Consider the following 23,852-nt stretch of genomic DNA (forward strand, 5'->3'; position numbering starts at 1 on the left):
ACCCCAAAAATAACATAGGAATAGTAGTTACATTGTCATGTTGCTATTCTACAGTAAATTGTATTTCACTTCAGGAAGGACTATTTTTTTTAAGTTTTATTTATTTATTCATGAGAGACACATAGAGAAGCAGAGATATAGGTAGAGGGAGAAGCAGGGTCCTTGTGGGGAGCCTAATGCAGGACTTGATCCCAGGACCTGGAATCATGACCTGAGCCAAAGGCAGACACTCAACCACTGAGCCACGTAAGTGCCCCAGGAAGGAGTAGAGTGAACAATATAAAAAACATTACAATCACATTAAATTCCCAAGAGGAAACCATCTAGTCACTTGGTTCAGAGTAACCAAGATGGCCTTAATGTTTGCCTCAACTTGACTAAACTTTAGACAGGTTTATTCCTGACCTTAGGCTCCCTTTCCTTAGAGCATTTTGTTTAGAATACTTGTAATTGTATATTCTCTGTCACTTTGAGGTCTATATAATCTTTTTTAAAGCTTCTTGCCAGTTTTATAGCCCAGGGATGTCTTTCTCAAGGACCTGGGAGCCTTTGCTTTAAATATAATCATCCAGACACCTGGGTGGCTCAGTGGTTAAGCATCTGCCTTTGGCCCAGGGCATGATCCTGGGGTTCTGGGATCATGTTCTGCATCGGGCTCCCTGTGAGGAGCCTGCTTCTCCCTCTGCCTATGTCTCTGCCTCTATCTCTGTCTCTCATGAATAAATAAATAAAATCTAAAATGTAGTCATCAAGGTAGATAGCACCCTTACCTCCCAGTCTCTGTGAGAAGGCAGGAGCCTCACATGATGACCAAATCACAGAGAAACATTTGCAAACTCAGGAAATAACCCAACGTGCTCTATACACCACATCAATCAATCTCCCACTAACATCCTCCACTAGCTCATTCCATCCCCTAAAAGCCCTTCTGCCCTTTGTTTCAGCAGAGTTGAGTTCAGACTCTATTCTAGTCTCTCCTCACTATTGTAACAGTCTTGAATAAGGTCATCCTTGACTATTTAACTTTGTTCACTGCAAGTTTTGCTTTGACAGGAGTTCATCATTCCTAGAACTCTGCTCTTCATAGAGAAAAGGGAAAAACTCCTTCTGTCTCAGGTTCAAAAAGTTACTTTCTTCACAATTAAGAGAAGGTCCATTATTTCTTCATGGTAAAATGTCTAGGAGACATCTGCTGTTAATTGCTGACACGCTGTTTGAGAATTCCATTTACATTTGTTGATAGGGAACTTTAAAGATATCATAGTTATCATCATTCATTCAACAAATATTTATTGGGTTTTGACCAAAAACTGTGCTTGGTCCTGGATAGGCACTGGCAAGCATGCAGACCCAGTCTCAACCTGCAAGAAACTTTAGTCCAACATCAGTGTTACAAGGGTAGCAGTTTGGAAAGCATTAATGTGCTTCTCTCTCTCTCTCTCTCTCTCTCTTGCCTTTCTCTTTGCTTTGATCTTTGGAGACATCCCTCTGTCTAGGCAGAAAATGAGGATTATAGAAGACATGCAAAGAGACAGACCAATGTAATGTTCACCTTATGTTCAAAGTGATGATTTTGCAGCAAGAGATGGCCCTTCAGGCTGGGCTATTGTCCCAAGAAAGGGCATCCAGCTTTCCTTGTCCCACCAATAGTATATCAGCAGCCAGGCTTGGAGGACTAAGCCATGGGGCCTTTATACTGGAGGCCTAAACAGGACCTGCTGCATTTTGGCCCTGGGTAAACTGGTGAAGAGAAGGAAGCCCAGAGGCAGGAGAACAAGACAAGTGCCTTCCTCCACTCTGGCTGCTATTTAAAAAATACCATATTGGGTGGCTTAGACAACACATTTTTCTCTTTTATAGTTCAGGAGGCTGGGTGGTCTGAGATCAGGGTGCCAGCTATGGTCAGGTTCTTGTGAGAGCTCTCTTCTTGCTGTGCAGATTTCCCACTCCTTGGTATATCCTCACATGGCAGAGGGAGACCAGGAGAAGGAGACCAGACTTCTTCTTCTTATAAGAGTACTAATCCGGGATCCCTGGGTGGCGCAGCGGTTTAGCGCCTGCCTTTGGCCCAGGGCGCTATCCTGGAGACCCGGGATCGAATCCAACGTCGGGCTCCCGGGGCATGGAGCCTGCTTCTCCCTCTGCCTATGTCTCTGCCTCTCTCTCTCTTTCTCTCTGTGACTATCATAAATAAATAAAAATTAAAAAACAAAAAACAAAAAAAAAAGGAAAGAGCTTCAACTTTCCATTTAAAAAAAAAAAAAAAGTACTAATCCTATTATAGGGGCTATACTCTCATGACCTCATCTAAACCTAACCACTTTTCAGAGGCCCCAAAACAATCACACTGGGGGGCTAAGGTTTCAACATACGAATGGGGGTGGGGGAGGAGAGAAACATGGAGTCTATAACAAAAGCCAACAGTGAACTATTTTTCAAGTGAGGCTATCCAGGACAGAGTGATGGCCATACTGTATGCAGCAGGTATAAAGGAGCTAGCTTACAGGCCATCCCACATTCCAGTTCACGAACAAGACATATCCTGCAAAATCTAGCAGCACAGAAAAGTATGGTCATTCCAGAGGATGCCTTGAAGATCAGCCATCCTGAGCGACATGGATTCCTGGCCTGGGACCAGGTAGAGAATCAGGCTCAGAAGTTTGCAGGTAGCAAACATCAGTAAGGGAGAAATAGTAGATGTGTCCTAGAGGCACTGCCTGGGACAGGCTGCAAGTTCACCAGTTACAGACAGAAAAATCAGCATGGGGAGGCTAGAACTATAAACATAAAACCCCTCCTCCCACCCATTGCCATTTTAGGGGAAGAAACATGGGAGGCTACTGGACCACATTTCTCTTTAGGCAATTGCCTAAAGAAGCTATTTAAATTCAATTGAGGCTTTTTAAATTAAATTGGATGAGATAAAATTTAAACTGAATGGGACTAAAAGCCAGATTTTACCCAGTAACCTGCGGGGTGGGCTCCGGGGAAAATTGGATCATGCAGCCACAAGGAAGGCATTACATTGTCTCTGTAGTATGAGTTAAATTCATGCCTCTGCAAAACAGCCAGCCTTGGTTGCATGCATGTTTTGAGGATGAGGGACATTTCATCCTCAAAACAGCCCCGGGAAATCAGTGTTCTGCTTGTCCCCATTTACAGATGAAGAAGGAGAGGCACAGGATGCATGATAAAAACTTTCCATGATCCCAGAACCAGTGAGTAATGTATCAGGACCCAAACCCAGATGAGATTTGGTCTAGAATCCATACTTATAACCCTTACCTTACACAGCCCCTGATCAGAAGACAGTTAAGCAGAAGGCCTCAATAATCAGGAAGGCCATTCAAGCAAACAGAAGATACCATATAAAACTTTCATCTCAAAGCATTAAGCAAAAATGCTCTACCAGCAAGCAAAGCCATGTGACTTCTTATGTCTTGTGTCTGGTGATACAATCTGCTCTCAAAATTAAAAAAAAAAAAAAAAAAAAGTTAAAAAGCAGCAGTAATAATTACAGATTAGATAAGAACAGTTAAGAGAAAGAAAAAGCGCAGTTGGAAGAGGTTCCCTGTGAGAGCTGTATTTTTAGGGAAAGAAAGACAGGAGAAGACTGATTTTTTTCTTCCCACGACTCTGGATCAAACTGAGGTTTGATTAAAGAATGACCTTGACCCAGAACAAGAATAATAAAAGACAATTTCCAGTAAGTATGCTAGCTCGAATTAATGATTTACTTTTTATTTTTAAACCAAATTCAGTAGAGATTTACATGCATTAGGTTACAATGATTAACATTTGAATTTTGACCTTGAAATAATCTTTACATTGTAAATTCTTAATGATCAAAACAATGTTCTCAGTGATTAAAACATATTAGTGATTAATTATTAAAGGAGAATAATTGCAAATACACATTCCTAAAATCTCAAGGCTTTTAAACTATTTGTACAAATGATTGGACATTTTTTTAAAATTTGCTTAAAAAAAAAAACCTCCATCTGATTCACATTTTCATCATCAATATAACACAAGAGAAAAGATACTTCTCACAAACTAGAAACATACACAACTACCTGTGATCCCATCAAAGCCAAAGAGAGAAAAGAAGATTGTTCTGTCAACCTGTTCTGTATCAACGAATTAATGTTAAGAAATAATCCAAGAACTTCTTAAATAAGGCTAATAAAAGGTCTGCAGTTTGATCATTTTTCTTTAAGAAATCATTTTATCAGTTTTGTTATCTATAACATAGAGTCAGACATGATCTTAGTGCTATACCTAACATGTCCAAGCTGAGAACATGACAAGTGATGCTACCGAGCAAACTAGATTTGCCTGAACAATTTTTACTGAGTAAGAAGGTTTCAATAAATGACTATACCCCATACCATAGAGAAATAATACTCAACCAGATGCTAGCCTCATGAATTTTAAGCCATCTTTCCCAATGCCATAGTTCTTCTTAACTTGGATGCACTTGCCTGGAGTAGGTTTCCTCTGGACAGAGGGAACCCCAGAGTATGTACAAGCTGGGGCTGACTATGGCGTCCCAGGGTTAAGGCTGTCCCAGGGCCAGGACAAGGACCTCTCAGGGGCACCAACCTCCTGACAACTGAACACAACTGGCCAACTCCTTGGGGAAAGACACAAAAGCATTCCCTACGATCTCCCCAAATCTGCCCCTTGTCTGTGGGATCCCATCAGAAGTGACAACATTTAATAGAAAAAGAGAAAAAAAAAGAAAAGGCAATTTGCTAAGGAATTGATCTATGTGATTTTCTGAGTGGTCAAACATTACTTTTCACAATTTATTCTATGTTGATCATTGATCTATTTTTTCAATATAAAGGAATGATATTTGAAATTTTACCTATATTAATTTTCTATTGCTGCATAACAAATTACCACAAACTTAGTGGCTTAAAGCAATAATACTACTTTATTAATTTCATAGTTTCTGGATGCTAGGACTCCAGCACATTTTTAACTGGGTTCCTTGTACTGGGTTTGGACTAAATGTTTGTATTACCCCAAATTCATATGCTGAAGCCCTAATCATCAATGTACTGGAAACTTTAGGAATTAATTAGCCTTGGATGAGGTCATGAGGGTGAGTCCCCACAATGAGAAAAGTGCCTTATAAGAAAAGGAAGAGACTGGAGTTCACTTGCTCTCTCTGCCATATGAAGACAGCAAGAACGCGGCCATCTGCAAATGAGGAAAAGGGTGCTCACCAGGCACCCAACCTGCCAGCACACTGATAAGATCTCAGAAAGGGAGAAATAAACGCCTGTTGGTTAAGCCACTTGGTCTATGGTACTTCTGTTATAGTAGCCTGAGAAGACTAAGACAGTCTCACAAGGCTGAAATCAACTTGTTAGCCAAGTACATCATCATTCAGAGGCTCAGTGAGGGAAGATCTACTTCCAAAGAGCTTCAAGTTAAAAAAATAATAGTAAAATAAAATAAAAAGAGCTTCAAGTTGTTGACAGATTTTATTTCCTTGGGGCTGAGGTATGACTAAGGTCCCTATTTTCTTGCTAGCTGTCACCTGGGGACCACTCTGAGCTACTAGAGGGTGCTTTCAAGCCCTTGCTCCATGGCCTTCCCCAGAGCCCCCTCACTCTTCAAACCTATCTCTTCAGAAGGCACTCAGTCCCTTTCAATGGCTCACCTGATTAGGCCAGGCCCACTTAAGATAACCTCTCATTTGATAAACTCAAATTCAAGTGATTTGGAACCTTAATTATATCTGAAAAACCCGTTCACTTATGCCCCTTAACTTACCTTAATCATTGTGTTCACAGTCCCATCACACTCAAGGAAAGGGAAGGACATAGGGTGTGTGTACCAGGGGGCAGAAATGTGGGGCCAGTTGTACTGACCTGGTTCCTCTCGGGAGCCCAGAATAATACACATGGTGATTCTCCAAGTTATAATTCAGGCTCCACTGTATGTCTCTCCAAACCCAATCTGTCCTTTATTTTACTTGCTTTCAGGCAAGGAGAAAAATGGTAAGCCTCTTAAGGATTTTGAATGTTCAGGGCAGCCTACAGGGTCCCAGCAAAGGTGTATTATTCCATGCAATCTTGAGGCTGTACTTGGTCTGCTTTACACAGAAGCCAATGACTGTCTAGTCCCCTTGATGCTACTTTTCTGCCGGCACAATTTGTATCCCCTTAGCCTAATGACATAGAAAGTGGGAGACAAAAAGAAAACAGTGAGTGTCTCCCTCTCTGATTTCTTCCCATTCAGTTTTCCCTCCCTTCCCCTATGATCCTCTCTCTTATATTCCATATAGGAGTAAAACCATATGCTAATTCTCTTTCTCTGACTGACTTATTTCACTCAGTATAATACCCTCCAGTTCCATCCATGTCGATGTAAATGGTAAGATTTCATCCTTTCTAATGGCTGAGTAATATTCCATTGTGTATATAGACCACATCTTCTTTATCCATTCCTTTGTCAATGGATATATGGGCTCTTTCCATAGTTTGGCTATTGTGGACATTGCTGCTATAAACATTGGGTTGCTGGAGGGGAGGTGGGTGGGAAGATGGGGAATTGGGTGATGGGCATTAGGAGGGAACATGTTATTATGAACACAGGGTGCTATGTGCAACTGATGAATTACTGAATTCTACATCTGAAACTAATGATTAGCTAACTACATGTTAGCTAATTGAATTTAAATTAAAAAAATAAAACAGGGAATACTCTTTTGCACAGGATTCAATAATCACTCAGATATTTTTAGCTGTACATAACTGAAAACTTAACAAAAAGGAGCTTAAACAATAATAAAGACATGAATTACTTCACATAGCAAGAGATCTGGGATCGGGGAGAGGGGAAAGAGAGAGAGGGAGGCTCCAGGGTTGATTATTCAGTTGCTCATAAAGAACTTTCCCCGTTTCTTCTTACCTTCTTTCTACTCTGTCATCCTCAGGGTATGGATTTAGGATGACTCCCCTCATAGTCCCAAAGAGGCTGCCAAAGGTCCGGGCATCACACAGAAATGACAACATCTAGAAGCACAAAGGTACTATTCCTTCTCACTTCCCTCTTTTTACATTACAGAATAGAGCATGAGGAGACCTACATTATGCTACAAAATACAGTGAAAAAACACCAATACTTCACAAACCCTTCCAAAGAAGAGGAAAAACTTCCAAACTTATTTCATGAGGTAAGATTATCTAATTACTCTAATACCAAAACCAGACAAGGCTATTAAAAGAAAAGCATAGACCAATATCCTTTATGAACATAGATGCAAAAATTAGCAACAACATATTAAGAAACCCAATCCAACAACATATAAAAAGGATTATGCTCCATGACCAAATGGGATTTGTCCCAGGATGCAACATTGGTTGATATGAAAATCAATCAGTGTAATATATTTTATTAAGAAAATAAAGGACAAAAACCACATGATAAGACACAGAAAAGGCATTTGGCAAACTCCTATACCCTTTTATGATTAAAAAAATTCAATAAAGTAGGAATAGAAGGGAACTTTTTCAATGTGATAAAGGGCATCTGCCAAAACCCATGGCTAACATTATACTTAATGTGAAAGACCAAAAGTTTTCCCACTAATAGCAGGAAGAAGACAAAAATAAGAGAGTTGACTGCACTTATTGAGGTGAGCACTGAGCAAAGGATAGAATTTGCAGATCCCTATGTTATACAGCTGAAACGAATATAACATTATATGTAGTACATGATTGCTAAATAATCTGTGGAATACAGAAGGGGAACAAAATCATTACTCCTTTAAGAAATAATTTATTCCTTACATTTTAAAAATATTTTCAGTGACTACATTAGCAATATTAATTTTATCTGTAAAATGACTATTTTTTGAGAACTTTACATGGCTGCTTCACTCAATAGGTGGATAAATGTGGTTATAAAAGTCACCAAAAAGAGCAGTGTCATTTGCCTTATTTCTCTACAAGATTGTTTCTATTTTCCAAAATTCTGAGTCCATTCCCAGGATATGTGTTTATGTTAGATGTATAAACATCTAACAGATGTACATGCAGCATGGTTGTAAATGCCATCCATTGTATGTTGTAGTGTGTTGAATGGAGTTGAAATGAATCAGAATATGCTACCCCAAAATATGTCACTTTAGCATAGGGCTTTTTGGGCTGCAGGCAATTGAGAAACAGTAGACGCAAAAGGAACACTCTGCCCTCTTTCCTGCTGACTAAAATCAGGGCATAAATTTCTATTTGTAAAGATGTTCCTCCCCCAGCCCCTATACGAAGAATTCTTAACCACCAAAGTCTCCTATCACTGGAGATTGCCAACTTTAGTCTGCATAACAACCCCTACTAAATGGCCCTTCTTTTCCCTTAGTTTCCCCATATATTTACTTTCCCAAAATTTACCCTCTTCCCAGAAGCCCAAACCCCTTTTCCTTTGTCACTTCTCTACATTTATTACCTTTTTAAAAATGGTATATAAAGTCTCAAGCCTAACTATTTCTTTGGATTCTGTTTTCTATGTAGCCCCTATGTGCATACAAAATAAATGTTTTCTCCTACTGATCTTTTGGAAGTTTAATTCACAGGCCCCTGTCACTGAACCTAAGAGAGTAGAGAAAAAAGTTTTTCCTCCCCAACAGTGTCCCCTCACCCACCTACTCACCACCAGAAGAAATGTCCAGGTCATCAGCCCCAGTACCTTTGAATGTAACCTTATTTGGAAATGAGGTTTCTACGGATGTAATTAAGTGAAGGATTTGAAGATGAGCTCATCCTAGATCAGCCAGATGCACCCTAAATCCAATGACAAGTCCTTTTTTAAAATATTTTATTTCTTTGAAAGAGAGGGAGAGAGAGAGACTTCGAGTGCAATCAGAGGCAGAGGGAGAAAATCTTGAGCAGACTCCATGCTGAGCACAGAGCCCATTGTGGGGACCAACCCCATGACCCCAAGATCATGACCAAGAGCTGGACACTTAACTAACTAAGCCCCCCCAGGGACCCCCCCAATGACAAGTCCTTTTAAGAGAAAAGGAAAAACATACAGAGAGAGACAGAAAGAAAGTGATGTGACCATGGAGGCAGAGATGATGCAGTCACAAGCCAAGGAATCCTAAGGACTGCCAGAAACTAGGAGGAAGGTGTGAGATGGATTCTTCCTTACAGCATCCAGAAGGAACCAACTTTGCTGACACCTTGATTGTAGACTTCCAGCCTCCAGGACTGCTATTGTTTTGCTGAATGAATGAATGAATGAATGAATGAATGAATGAATATATATTTATTTATTCATTTTAGAGTGAGCAAGAGAGTGTAAGCCAGGGGAGGGGCAGAGGAGGGGGAGAGAGAGACAGATAATCTCCAGCAGACTCTGCACTGAGCATGAGCCTGACACGGGACTTGATCTCACAACTCTGAGATCATGACTGAGCTAAAACCAAAAGTGTCACTTGACTGACTGAGCCACCCAGGTGCCCCTAAAATGCTTACTGTTCTAAGCCACCAAGTTTGTCATAATTTGTTATGGCAGCCCTAGGAAAGCAGTACATATGTGCTAAGGCAGGAAAAGAAAATGTTACCATAATACAGACCTGGTACTTCATCGTTGTCAGTCAAGCCCGTGGGAGGTGAGCAGATGTATTACAGCCAAAAAAATCTATGATTGGAGCATGCTGGGTGTGATTGCTTTGTGTATACCAAAACACCAGGCAAATAACTAGGCCCAATTCAAAGCCAGTGACCAAGAGAAGTAACTCTCCAACAGAACCACCAAAGAAAGTATATATTCCATTAGATCTAGAGCAGGAGTCAGCACACTTTTCCAGTAAAGATCCAGAGAGTTAATATTTTCAGATTTGTGAGCTGTATGATCTCTGTCAACAGCTACTCAACTCTCCTGTTGTGAGAGGAAATAGCCGTAGACATTGATAAACAAATAGACATGGGTGTATTACAATAAAACGTGATTTACACCCTTTGGGTATACACCCAAAGAAACTGAAAGCTAAGACTCAAACAGGGTTATTTGTACACCCATGTTCATAGCAGCATTATTCTCAATAGCCAAGAGGTAGAAACATCCCAAGTGTCCACCGTCTATGTTACATACATAGATGAGGATGTTATTCAGCCATAAAAGAGAAGGAAATCCTGTCACATGCTATGAAATGGATAAACCTTAAGGACATTATGCTAAGTGAAATAAGTCTGTCGGAAAAGGACAAATGCTATATGATTCCACCCCTGGGAGGTATCTAAAGGAGTCAAACTGTGAGAAGCAAAAAGTAGAATGGTAGTTCCCAGGGGCAAAGGGGAGAGGGGAGGTATTATTCAATGTATATCGAGTTTACGTTTTGCAAGATGAAAAAGTTCTAGAGATCTGTCATACAGCAGTATGAATATAGTTAAACTACTGAGCTGTACGTTTAAAAATGGTTAAGCTAAAAAAAATGGTTAAGATAGCAAATTTTAGGGTACCTGAGTAGCTCAGCAGTTGAGCCTCTGCCTCCAGCTCAAGTCATGATCCTGGGGTCCTGGGATCAAGTTCCGCATCGGGCTACCCACAGGAAGCCTGCTTCTCCCTCTGCCTATGTCTCTGCCTCTCTGTGTCTCTTGTGAATAAATAAATAAAATCTTTATTTAAAAAAGGTAACAAATTTTATGTTGTTTTTATCACAAAGGAAAAAAAAAGCAGCAATGTAAGAAGAGTAAATTCTGGAGATCTAATGTCCAATGCTTGCCTATAGTTAATAGTACGATTTTGTATACCCAAAATCTGCTAAGAGGGTAGATCTTAAGTGTTTTCATCACAAAGAAAAAAAAAAAATATATATATATATGGTAACTATGTGAGGTGATGAGTATGTTAATTAGCTTGATTGTCGTGATTATTTCATAATGTAAAAATGTCAGATCATCACATCATATACCTTAAATATATATCATGTTTAATTGTTAATTAAACTTCAACAAAGCCAAGAAGGAGCAATGAATCCATGATATGTGCCACATCATGGATGAACCTCAAAAACACAATGCTAAGTTAAATATTGGACAAAAAGAACACATAATATATGATTCCACCTTTCTGAAATATCTAGGATAGGCAAAATATAGAGACAGAAAGTAGAAGAGAAGCGACCAGGTGCTGCGGAATGGGGAGGAAAGGGGAGCTACTGATTAATGGACACAGAGTTTCCATTTGGGGTGATGAAGTTTTGGAAATAGACCATGATGATGTTTGCACAACAGCATACTCAATGCCACTAAACTGTACGCTTAAAAATGGTTAAGATGGCAAATTTTATGTTATGCATATTTTACCAAAATTTTTTTAAGATTTGCATTTAGAAAAAAACAACTTTATTTACAAAAATAGGGAGTGGCTATAGTTTGCTGACCATTGATCTAGAGTCTCTATCACACTGAGAGGACTCTATGGTCTTACTCCAGAGCTACCCCAGTGTAGTAGCTATAAGGTAGTAAGTACTTGCCAGGAGCTCTGAGATCCTGTGCTATTTCCTTATTAGGACATACATGTACACATCTGGAACACGGTGTGTTTCTGCTAGGATGGTGTGTTTCTATTAGGTTGTGTGATATGAAAAAGCTTCCAAACCCTGTCACATAACTGCGCTGTGTATCTAGAAGAAAAAATCGCAGAGGGACTGTCTGGCGGAGTGTGCAGACCAGTTCAGAACACCCAGTCCCAGTTTACTGCATTATTGTTAGTCACATCACTTCTGCTTGTGACCTCAATTTGATCCAATGATTCTAACTGGCTGGCTGTAGGATGTCCTGTATCCAAAAGCACGTCGCTTACAACCAAGACCAAGTGAGAGGACACTACACATTTGCAGATGGCTGCCACCATCCTTAGGTGTGTTTTCATCCAGAAGAATAAAGGTCCTCGTAGAAACAGACATGAAACGTGAGGCTCGAAGACATAATTCAATGTATAACAACCTGCAAACCAGCACAGGTTTATTAGACGGCTAATAAAAATAAATCATGGAGGTGTTTTTAAAATGACTTCCCATGTGTTGTGGTTACTTCTCGAGCATACTGTAAATTAACTGTGAAGTGCTACTTCCTGCAGGGATTTTTTTTCTTTCAGATATAAAGGGGTTATAAGGCTAAAGAATGCAGACACGCATCATGTCTGCAGAAATCATAAAAAAAGATCAAATGTAATATTTTCTTTCAACATGGGCGACTGCTTTGAGATTTTCCATTCAAGCAGCCTTGAACACAGCCTCCAGCGTTTGCCAATTACTCCTGACAAATACCATTTGGGCCTGAGTGATGTTGTAAGTGAAATAAAACAGTGGGAGGGAAAAACCAGAACATGATAAAAGGCATTTTTTTTTTGGTCTGCTGAGAACTTACTGTAAGTTATACATTCACGAGGGAAGGCCTTGCTTCCTGCCAGTGACGGACCCCATGTGATTTTGAGTTCTAAGGTGACTTTTGTTTGACAGTAATAGGAAGGGAAGACAAAACTCAGTTTTCATGTCCCTTAAAAGGGAGTCAGCTCTTTTTTTCCCCTCACAAAGAAAAAAAAAATGTATATAAACAAAAGAAGGGATACCAGGCACTGTTCCCCATCATTCCACATAAATATGAGCTAATGCGCGGAAACAATGCCGTGAAATCAGCCTGGCCAGAACGCCCTCGGCTGCCAGCAGCTCCGCCTGGCTCAATCTGTGAGCTAGGAGCATGTCAGAACCCGCTGAGGGTAACCAAAGCCACAAGAAAGGAAAGGCACAGCCAGGATTCAGTGTGTAGTTGTCTGCCCTCACCCCCACCCCCAGAAACCCATGGATGGCCTGAAGCAAATAAGTCTGCCCCCAACCCCACTGCCTCATTCTTTAAAAGTCCAACCAAACTCATCCCTACTCTTACTCTCAGTTTTACAGGAAACCAGGGAGCAGTCCACAGAAATGACCTGAAAGAAGTTGTGTGGCTATAAAGACCACAGGGCATCAAGCAGACCAGGGCTCGTTTCAGCCCAGTCTGCCTTCTTGGGCAAGGAAGGGACTTTACCTAGTGACCCTACTCAGCTGGGCCTTCTTCATCTATCAGAGAATAGTACATGGTGAGGATGGAATCAATTCACAGATGGCACCCATCTGGTACCGTGCAGGCCCCTCGTAGCTAGGTAGTAGCTGGCCCCTGGAAATGCTAAGTAAACACATGGCCACTCCAAAGGTCCCTGGATTCTTCCAGTTAAGGCCCACCAGTGATAATGCATCTATAGTAGCTCGGTGACTTCATAACAACACTGCTGCATTGGCATCTATTTTTTCCCTGTGAAGGTGAACCTCAGAAATGTGTTAAGGAGACTAGGGTTCCATAGCCAACCACCCAGCAGCTCCCCAGCATGGAGTGTAGATGAGAAACTGGCAGCAGCTGCTATGGGGTCACCAGGTACTGTGGAGGGAATGCGGAACAGCCATGGCCCAAAGTTAAAGGGGCAAAACCATGATAATTGCTCTCATAATCTGGCCTCGCAGCAGAACCCGCAGCTCTGCTCCACTCTCTACAGATGAGCCATCTCCAATGGCGCCTTTGTCAAGGACCAGCATCCCCCAGCTAAGCTATACAGATTGCTGAGGTCAGACAGACTGGCCCAGGAGACTGGTAATACTCAACGAAACCCAGTCCCTAGAGCTAGACACACTCCTGAGACACAGCTCTTCTATCTTTCATGGGAGCACAGGGCTTGTGACAGTGCAGACGCTGATTCAGTAAGGTCTGGCGGGTAGGGCCTGAGACTCTGCATTCCTAATAAATACTCCCAGGGGTATTGATACTATTGATCTGAGTTTCAACCTTTGAGGAGCAGTGTTCTATGTGACCCCAATAAAAGATGCTAACACCACTTAGCCTGCTGAGGGACAGCTTTTGATGGCCCTGGCCTCCCGTATAGACTCCTGCCACTAATAAACCATAAAAGAAAGAAGAGAGGTTCTAACAGTTGCCCATTGCCAGTGTTTGCTCCTACTGGTACCAGAGACACTGCCTTCTGAATAAAGAAACAATATTTCATCCTTCACGCAATTTCTGCTGATGACTGTGTCCATATGAGCCATGGCTCCCAACCTAGGCTTTGCTGTGGCTACCTGCTCTGAATATTGACCCACGACAATTAAAAAGAGCTTGTTATCCCAACCTGAGTACTCTTAAGCAAGATCTGTTTCCCAAACAGGCAGCCGCCATGAGTAAGGCAACTCCAATCAGATAAAGTCATTTGCAGTTTTCTCTACCCTTTCAATTATAGGGGGGAAAGTCAATACTGTAGTAAGGGCCTCCTCAATCAGGTCTTGCCAGCACACTCTAGATGAAATGCCAAAGAGGAAACAAGGATCCACTCAAAGCAAAGTCAGAGCATGTATCAAAAGCAAGAGGTATAGAAGAAGAGTAATCGAAAGGAAATAGACGTGACAGGAGCTCCCCCATTTGCAAGTTGATTTAGTCTTGATCTAAGGACAGGTAATGGAGGCACAAAGGAAGTACAACAGACCAAAGAAATCATTTAAAATAAGACCGCCTGCACAGTCACTATGTGATGCTGTGCTAGGTCACTTCACATCATCAGCAGTTTGGGATCTGGAGGCTGTCAGCTGCCTGTGGACGAGGAAACCCAAGGACACCCTGACATTTTCACTCTACTTGAAGCTCTGTCTTCAGATCAAACGCACATCTCTAAAGACAGTTGGGCCAGCCCTCCCATCAGACGAAAGAAATGGCTTCTTTCCAGCTCTCTCCACAAAATGCACCATTTTCTACTTCCAGAAACATCTGGCAAGAGACAAGTCAGAGAACTAGACCCCTTCCTTTGTGAAGGTGGTCATTTTAAACTCCTTTAAAAGTGACTCTTCCACTGTTTGCCTGCATGTCAGGACCTGAGTCTACCCGCTATCAATGCTGTTAGAAATGAAAACTGCTATCTGGTGGGAGAAATTGTTTCTTTCTCAAAAGAAAGTGGTAAGTATCTACATTTATTTATGGCTTGTCTGTGGGCAGAGACAGGGCAGTTTCTGCATCTTTTCAAACCCCCACCCCCACCCCAGACCCTTCCTCTGAACTCAACACACCTGGTCCCTTGTCTGGCAGCTGTCACCTTGAACTAATGTTTATCTGCCTGTGTTTCTCACCCAAGGAGACCCAACACCCCACAGAGAACATGAATCTCTGCATTTTATCCCAGTAGCAACACACAGAGTTGTTTTTGCCTTGTTTGGATCCTACAAACATCTGAAAAAAATGACACTCTGTTTGTTGCCTTATTTTGACAGTGCCTTGAGGACCGGAGTTAGCATCCTCAGCTTGGCCGGTCTTCTTGTGCCATCTAGTGTACAAAGATAGAAATGTCTCAACTCATGGCAAAGTCCCACGAAGATTCAGAGATCCACTTTGTATTTTTCAGGCATCAATCCAAACACTGGGACACTTACAGGCATAACTTGTATTTTTAAAAAGAGTTGCATGAGGGGCGCCTGGATGGCTCAGTTGGTTAAGTGTCTGCCTTCAAATCAGGTCAATCCCCAGGTCCTGGGATTGAACCCCATGTCTGGCTCCCCACTCAATGGGGAGTCAGCTTCTCCCTCTTCCTCTCCCCTTGTTCATGCTCTCTCTCTCTCAAATAAATAAGTAAAATCTTTAAAAAAAAGAGTTGCATGAAAAGAACTAAAATGCACTGAGCATCTGTTGTGCCTGGCCACCTATACTTAAAAGTACTCACTGAACAAAATGTTAAAGCATTTGAGCTTTGGATTAATCTGTATCAGTATGGATTGGAACCATTTAAAAGACTAATTTAAGTAGCACAAAGTTATGTAGCAATGGGCACTCTGTTTTCTGCCTCCCAAACTATTGTCATTGTAGGCACTGGAAAACCAGAGTGTTCCAGCTGGGACTAGTTAAAGCACCTTGTTCCTATAGTGCAGAGGCTCAGAAGGGGGACTGTGACATATATCAGAGTCACCTGGGAGGTTTTGGGCCCCCAATATCCTGGCACACCCCAGACCAACTAAATCAGAGCCTATGGGGTGAGACCCCAGGCTCAGTAGTTTTTAAAGCTCTGCCTTGTGCAAGGGAGGTGACATCAATCAGTAAGATGGAGGGCTAGGGGGTCCCAATGCTCATCTCTGCCCAGAAGAAAACAACAAAAATAGTTAATAAACAACTATAAACCAATGAAGATAACTCAGGGAAAGTTCTGGACTACAATTTAAAAAAAAGCAAAAACCCTGCAGAGCTTAAAATCCAAGAATGGTCACATAGAAGAAGACAGGAAGTATTTTACCCACATCTCCCCATCATCAAGTCAAAAGAAGCTTGGAGCACGAGGGATCCACTCAGGGGAAGCTCCTTTCAGGGGGTAAAGAAGATCAGAACCCCAGCAAGCCACAGCACTGTGGATGTTTGCAGCCTTTGCTACCGTGGCCTCCCACAGTCTACACCAATGCTGATCCCAGCTGATGGAACTCCCAGACTCCCCACCACTGAGTCCTCTTCTCATAGCTCAAGCTGTCATTGCAATAATATCTACCCTCAGGAACCCTGTCACTGCTGTGCCCAGCTCTTTGAGATCAAGACTTCAAGGTGTTTCACCATATACAAGATGAGAGCTGCCACTGCCCTGAGCCCTGCCCTCAACTAAGGTTGCTTTATCCCATTACAGGAGCTACTCTGAACCCCACCCCCAGGTCCCAGGTTGTGGCTGTGAACCTTCACTGATGGGGCTGTGCTGCCACTGCTCTGACCCTCCACCACCCAGGTTCCAGGTTGCTGCTCTGAACCATCATTGCCAGGTGACACTACCACTGCTCTGATCCCTATCCCTAGGTTCCAGATCAAAGCCCTGAACTGCCATTGTCAGGGGCACTGCTGTTGCCCTGAGTCTTGCTCCCTGGATATTAACATGTGGCTTTGACAGGCCATCACTAGAGATGTCCTTCTGCTACCCTGAAACTTCCCCTGAGGCCAAAGTTGGGACTTTGACTCATCACTATCCACAGGCTGTACTGCTACTGTACCCTGCCCCCTAGACCCAAGCCACTGCTATGCCTTGCCATCCTGGGGCCTGTGGCTCCATTATCTACCTGGCCAAAATCACTACATGACCCAGAGCCCCAGACCCTGGTTTCACAGGATTCTACACATACCCACACCTTCGACATGAGTGCCACTGCTACAGCAAGTGCACCTGTGCCCCCAGGACCCAGGCACTGTGGTAGTTCCACATGCACCTGAGTCCAAGATTCCAGTTCTATGAGTTCACTCATTGCTCTGAGCGCTAGCATTCCAGACTATATGCCAAGAGGGGATCCCCTTTGCTATAACTTTTTCCAACAGGCAAAAATAGAAGAACAGAAAATCCTGGCAACCTTCACCTTGAATATCCCAACAGCCTTAATTAGGCACCATGCCATCCACAGTCTTGGTCACAGAATAAAACCACAAATCTTTGCCTACACTGACCTCAGCTGATGGAGTTTCATGGAGATTACACGGCTGTGCCTTCCAAGAATGAAAGACGCAGCATCCTACTCAGCTGGTGCCCTTGCAGCCACCTTCCGGTGAGAGTCTTTCCCCACCAAAGCCAGTTCAGATGTCTGGAAGAAGTGAATGCACCATCGATTGTGCAAACATCAACACAAAGCCATCAGAAACATGAAAAGGCAAACATGACACTATCAAAGGAACATGATTTTCCAGGAACCAAATCCCAAAGAAATGCAGATCTGTGAGTTACCTGAAAAAGAATATAAAATAATCATTTTAAGGAAGCTCAGTGAGATTCAAGAGAACACAGACAATTTAATGAACTCAGGAAAACAATATATGAACAAAATGAGAAGTACAACAGAGACATAAATCATAGGAAAAAAACTGAGACTCTGAGCTGAAAGAATACAATGAATGAAATTAAAAATACAATAGAAAGCTTCACCTTAGGCTCAATCAGGCAGAAAAAAGAATCTGGAAACATGAAGACAGATCAAGTTGAAATTATCCATTCAGAGAAGAAAAATGAAATTAGAATGAAAAAAAATAAAGAAAATCCATGTGAATTATAGGATAGGATACAGCCAGTGAAATAGTATCTGCACTATGGATGACCCAGAAGGAGAAGAGACAGAGAAAGGAACAGAAAACGTAAGAATGGTTGAACACTTACTAAATCTGGGGAAAGTATGGCCATCCAAGTACATGAAGCTCAAAGGCCCCCAAACAGATACAACCCAAAGAGATCTTCACCAAGACTCAAAATCAAAGACAAAAAGATAATTTTGAAAATAACAAGAGAAAAAAAAAAGATTAATCACATACATGGGAATCCTAATAAGTCTATCAGCAGATTTCTAGCAGAAACCTTACAGGCTAGGAAAGGAGATAACATATTCAAAGTACTCAAGGAAAAAAAAAAACTGCCAACCAAGAATACTTTACACAGCAAAGTTGTCCTTAAGAAGTAAAGGAGAGGGCAGCCCAGTTGGCTCAGTGGTTTAGTGCCACCTTTGGCCCAGGGCCTGATCCTGGAGACCCGGAATTGGGTCCTGCATTGGGTTTCCTACATGGAGCCTGCTTCTCCCTCTGCCTGTGTCTCTGCCTCTCTCTCTCTCTCTCTCTGTCTCTCATGAATAAATAAAATCTTAAAAAAAAAGAAGTAAAGGAGAAATAAAAACTCTCACAAACAAATATTGAGGGAATTTGTCACCACCATACCTGCCTTACAAAAAATGCTAAAAGGAGTTATTGAGGCTGACACACCAAAAAACAGTAATTAGCAACATGAAAACAGATGGAAGTATAAATTCACTAGTAAAGGAAAACATATCATCAAATTCAAAATACTCTAATACTGCAAAGGTAGTATGTAAATCACTTTGAACTCCAACCTACAGATTAAGAGACAAAAATAGTAAAAATAACTCTAGCAACAATATTTTGTTAATGGATAGATAATATAAAAAGATGTAACTTGGGACATCAACAATATAAACTGTGTAAGCATGTAAATGTTTGGAAGATTTTTATGCAATTGAAGTTATCAGCTCAAAATAGTCATAATTAAAAAATGTATTCTAAAAGTTTCATGATAACCACAAAGCAAAAATCTGTAACAGATACACAAATGATAAAGAGAACAGTATCAAAGCATACTACTATAAAAAATCATCAGCTCACAAAAAAAGACAGCAAAAGAAGAAGAAAGCAAGAAAGGAACTACAAAAAAATCAGAAAAAGCATTTAACAGGATGGTGATAGTAAGTCCTTACCTATCAGTAATTATTCTAAATGTAAATGGTTTAAATTATCTAATTAAAAGAAAAGAATAGACAAAAAACACATTCAAAAAAAAACAAAACCCAACTAAATGCTACTTACAAGAGACTTGAGTTTTAAGGACACTTAGAAGCTGAGAGTAAAGGGAGGAAAGATATTCTGTGCAAATGAAAAACAAAAGAGGGCAGGGATAGAAATACTCAGATCAGACAAAATAGATTTTAAGTCAAAATCTGCAACAGAGACAAAGAAGCATTTATAATGATGAAGGGGTTGATTCACCAAAAGGATAAACATCTACATACCCAATATTGGAAAACCTATACATATTAAACAAGTATTAATAGATATGAAGGCAAAAATAGACAGCAATGCAACAATAGTAGGAAACTTCAATACCTCACTTTCAACAGATCATTCAGAGAGAAAATCAGTAAAATAATAACAATAATAATAATAATAATAATAATAATGGATTTGAATGACACTTTAGACCAAATGTACCTAACAGACATATACCGAGTACTCTATCCAACAGCAGGAGAAATCACATTCTTCTCAAGGACACATGAAACATTCTCCAGAATAAATCATATGTTAGGTCACAAGATAAGCATTAAGAAATTTAAGAACATTGAAATCCTATCAAGTATCTTTTCCGGGGATCCCTGGGTGGCGCAGCGGTTTGGCACCTGCCTTTGGCTCAGGGCGCGATCCTGGAGACCCGGGATTGAATCCCACATCGGGCTCCCGGTGCATGGAGCCTGCTTCTCTCTCTGCCTGTGTCTCTGCCTCTCTCTCTCTCTCTGTGTGTGACTATCGTAAATAAATAAATAAATAAATTTTTTTAAAAAAGTATCTTTTCCAACAGCAGTGATTTGAGACTGGAAATCAGTAACAAGAAGAAAGCTGGAAATTTACAAATATGTGCAAATTCAACCACACACTTAGCAACCAATGGATCAACAAAGAAATAAAAAAATATCTAGACACAAACAAAAATGGAAACACAACACACCAAAACTTATGGAATGCAGTCAAAGCAGTTCAAAGAGGAATATTTATAGTAATAAATGTTTACAATAAGAAAAAAAATCTCAAATAAACAACTTAACCTTATACCTCAAGGAACTGGATAAAGAAAAACAAAGCCCAAAATTAGCAGAAAGAAGGAAAGAATAAAGATTAGACCAGAAATAAATGAAATATAGAGAGGGGAATCTGGGTGGCTCAGTCAGATAAGCATCTGCCTTCGGCTCAGGATGTGATCTCAGAGTCCTGGGATCAAGCCTCAGGTCAGGCTCCCTGCTCAGTGAGGAGTCTGCTTCTCCTTCTTGTTCCTGCTTTCTATCACTCTCTCAAGCAGATAAATAAATAGTCTTTTTTTAAAAAAGACTAGGGAAACAATAGAAAATATGAACAAAAGTAGGAATGGGCTTTTTGAAAAAATAAACACAATTGACAAATATGTAGCTAGACTAAGCAGAAAAAGATGACTACATAAAAACAAATGAAAGAAGAGATATTACAAGTGATACCACAAAAATTCTAAAGATCATAAGAGACAGACAGCTATGGACCATTATATGCCAACAAATTATATAATTCAGAAGAAATTGATAAATTCATAGAAACACACAACTTACCAAGACTGATCATGAAATAATAGAAAATTTGAACAGACCAATAATAAGCAAGGAAATTGAATTAGTAATCAAAAATCTCCCAACAAATAAAAGCCCAGGACCAGATGGCTCCACAGGTGAATTCACCAAACATTTAAAGAAAAATTAATACCAATCTTTTATAAACTCTTCTAAAAAATTGCAAAGAAAGGAACACTTCCAAACACATTTTATGAAGCATTACCCTGGTAACTGAAGGCAGTCCAGGATACTACAGGCAATGAAAATTACAAGCCAGGGATCCCTGGGTGGCTCAGCACTTTGGTGCCTGCCTTCAGCCGAGGGCGTGGTCCTGGAGTCCCAGGATCGAGTCCCATATCGGGCTCCCTGCATGGAGCCTGCTTCTCCCTCTGCCTGTGTCTCTGCTTCTCTCTCTCTGTGTCTCTCATGAATAAATAAATAAAATCTTAAAAAAAAAAAGAAAGAAAGAAAATTACAAGCCAACATCCCTGGTGAACCCAAATGCAAAAATCCTCAACAAAATACTAGCAAACCAAATTCAAGAACACACTGAAATGATCACACACCAGGATCAAGACGGATTCATCCATAGGATGCAAGGATGTGATATACTACATTAATAAATGTGATTAACTAAATTAACAAGATAAAGGATAACAATCGTATGATCATTTTAACAGATGCAGAAAAAACATTTGAAAAAATTCAATGTCCTTTCATAATAAAATTCTCAACAAATTAGATATAGAGGAAATGTTCCTCAGAATAATAGAAGGGCAGCCCAAGTGGCTCAGCGGTTTAGCGCTGCCTTCAGCCTGGGGAGTGATCCTCGAGACCCAGGATCGAGTCCCATATTGGGCTCCCTGCATGGAGCCTGCTTCTCCCTCTGCCTGTGTCTCTGCCTCTCTCTCCCTCTCTCTCTCTCCTCTCTGTGTATTCTCATGAATAAATAAATAAAATCTTTAAAAAAAAAAGAATAATAGAAGTCATATACAACAAACCCACAGCTACATTATATATATTGGTGGAAAGTTAGAAGCCTTTCCTCTAAAATCAAGAGTAAGACAGGGATGCCCACTCCTACCATATCCATTCAATATAGTACCGGAAGTCCCAGCCACAGTAATTAGTTAAGAATAAGAAATAAAGGCATCCAAATCAGAAAGGAAGATGTGAATTACCTATTCATAAAGATGTTCATACTACCCAAAGTGATCTACAGATTCAATCCAATCTCTATCAAAATCCTAATGGCATCCTTCACAGAAATAGGAAAAAAAGTATTCGAAAATTTGTATGGAATTACAAAAGACCCCAAACAGCCAAAGTGATACTGGAAAAAAAAAAAAAAAAAAAGAACAAAGTTGGAGGCATCACACTCCTGATTTCAAGCTATATTTACAAAGCTAGAGTAATCAGAACAGTATGGTACTGGCATAAAAACCATCATATGGAAGAGAATAGAGAGCCCAGATGTAAACCCACACATACAAGGTCAACTAAATTTTGACAAGGGCCCCAACAACACACAATGGGGAAAGGATAATCTCTTCAATAAATGGTTCTGGGGAACCCAAATATCCACATGCAAAAGAGTAAAACTGGATCCCTATAGTACTGCCACTCACAAAAACTAACTCAAAAGAGATCAAAGATTTAAATATAAGACCTGAAACCATAAAACTCCTAGAAGAAAACATAGGGGAAAAGATCCTTGATAAAGGCCTTGGCAATGATTTCTTGGATAAGACATCAAAGGTACAGGTAAAAAAGTTGTAAATAAAAAATAAAAAAATAAACAAGTGGGACTGCATCAAACTAGAGAGCTTCTGTGCGGCATGGAAACAATGAGTTGAAAAGGCAGCCCACAGGATGGGTGAAAATATTTGCAAAATATATATATCGTAAGGGGTTGTTATACAAATGTACAAAGAACTCATACACTTCAATAGCAAGAAAAGCAAATAATACAATTTTAAAATGGGTGCAGGACCTGAATAGACATTAAAAAAAAAAAAAGACATAGGGACGCCTGAGCAGTGGAGCATCTGCCTTCAGCTCAGGGCATGATCCTGGAGTCCTGGAATTGAGTCCCACACCGGGCTCCCTGCATGGAGTCTGCCTCTCTCTGCCTACATCTCTGCCTCTGTGTGTGTGTGTGTCTTTCATGAATAAATAAATAAATAATCTTAAAAAAAAAAAGACATACAAGAGATATATGAAAAGATGCTTCACATCCCTGATCCTCAGGAAAGTGCAAATCAGAGCCACCATGAGATAACATCTAGTAAGATGGCTGTTGAAAAAATGAGAGATATCAATGTTGGTGAGGATGTGGAAAAAAGGACACTTAGACACTGTTGGTGGTAATATATATTGGTAAAGCCATTATGGAAAGCAGTATAATGGTTCCTCAAAAAAAAAAAACTTATAATTGATCCAAAGGAGTTGAAATCAGAATCTTGAAGAGATATCTGCACACTCATATTCATTACAGCATTAATCAAAATACCCAAGATACAGAAACAGTGTAAAGTGCCCTTCAACAGATGAATGAGTAAAGAAAACGTGGTACATACAAACAATGGAATATTATTCAGCCATAAAAAAGGAAATCCTGCCAATGCAATTGCATGGAGCAATTTGGAAGGCATTTTGCTAAGTGGAATAAGCCAGACTGAGAAAGACAAATGCTGTCTGATATCAGCTACATGGAATATTAAGGTGGAAAATAAGCCAGTTTCATAGAAACGGAGAATAGAACAGTGGTTGCCAGGGGCTGGAAATATGGGACAATGCTGCAGCATTGGTCAATGGGTGCAATTTTTCAGTTGTTAAGAAGAATAAGTTCAGAAGAACTACTGTACAGCATCATCAGTTAATACTACGGTATTGTTTACTT

At 40.5% G+C, this 23,852-nt stretch overlaps 1 protein-coding gene and 1 long non-coding RNA gene across 10 annotated transcripts in view; both read right to left on the minus strand.

Moving 5' to 3' along the window:
- The window catches only part of SETD4 (SET domain containing 4), an 84,042-nt gene that overhangs the window by 25,676 nt on the left and 34,514 nt on the right, over positions 1 to 23,852 (minus strand). The window lies entirely within an intron of this gene.
- Positions 6,679 to 11,961, minus strand: LOC144301904 (uncharacterized). The gene is made up of 2 exons (XR_013368807.1): positions 10,485 to 11,961; positions 6,679 to 9,244 (listed from the first exon to the last, which is right to left on the minus strand). It is a non-coding gene; the product is annotated as an uncharacterized LOC144301904 (long non-coding RNA).

This window comes from Canis aureus, chromosome 30 (genome assembly GCF_053574225.1).
Source record: "Canis aureus isolate CA01 chromosome 30, VMU_Caureus_v.1.0, whole genome shotgun sequence".
Classification (NCBI taxonomy): Eukaryota; Metazoa; Chordata; class Mammalia; order Carnivora; family Canidae; genus Canis; species Canis aureus.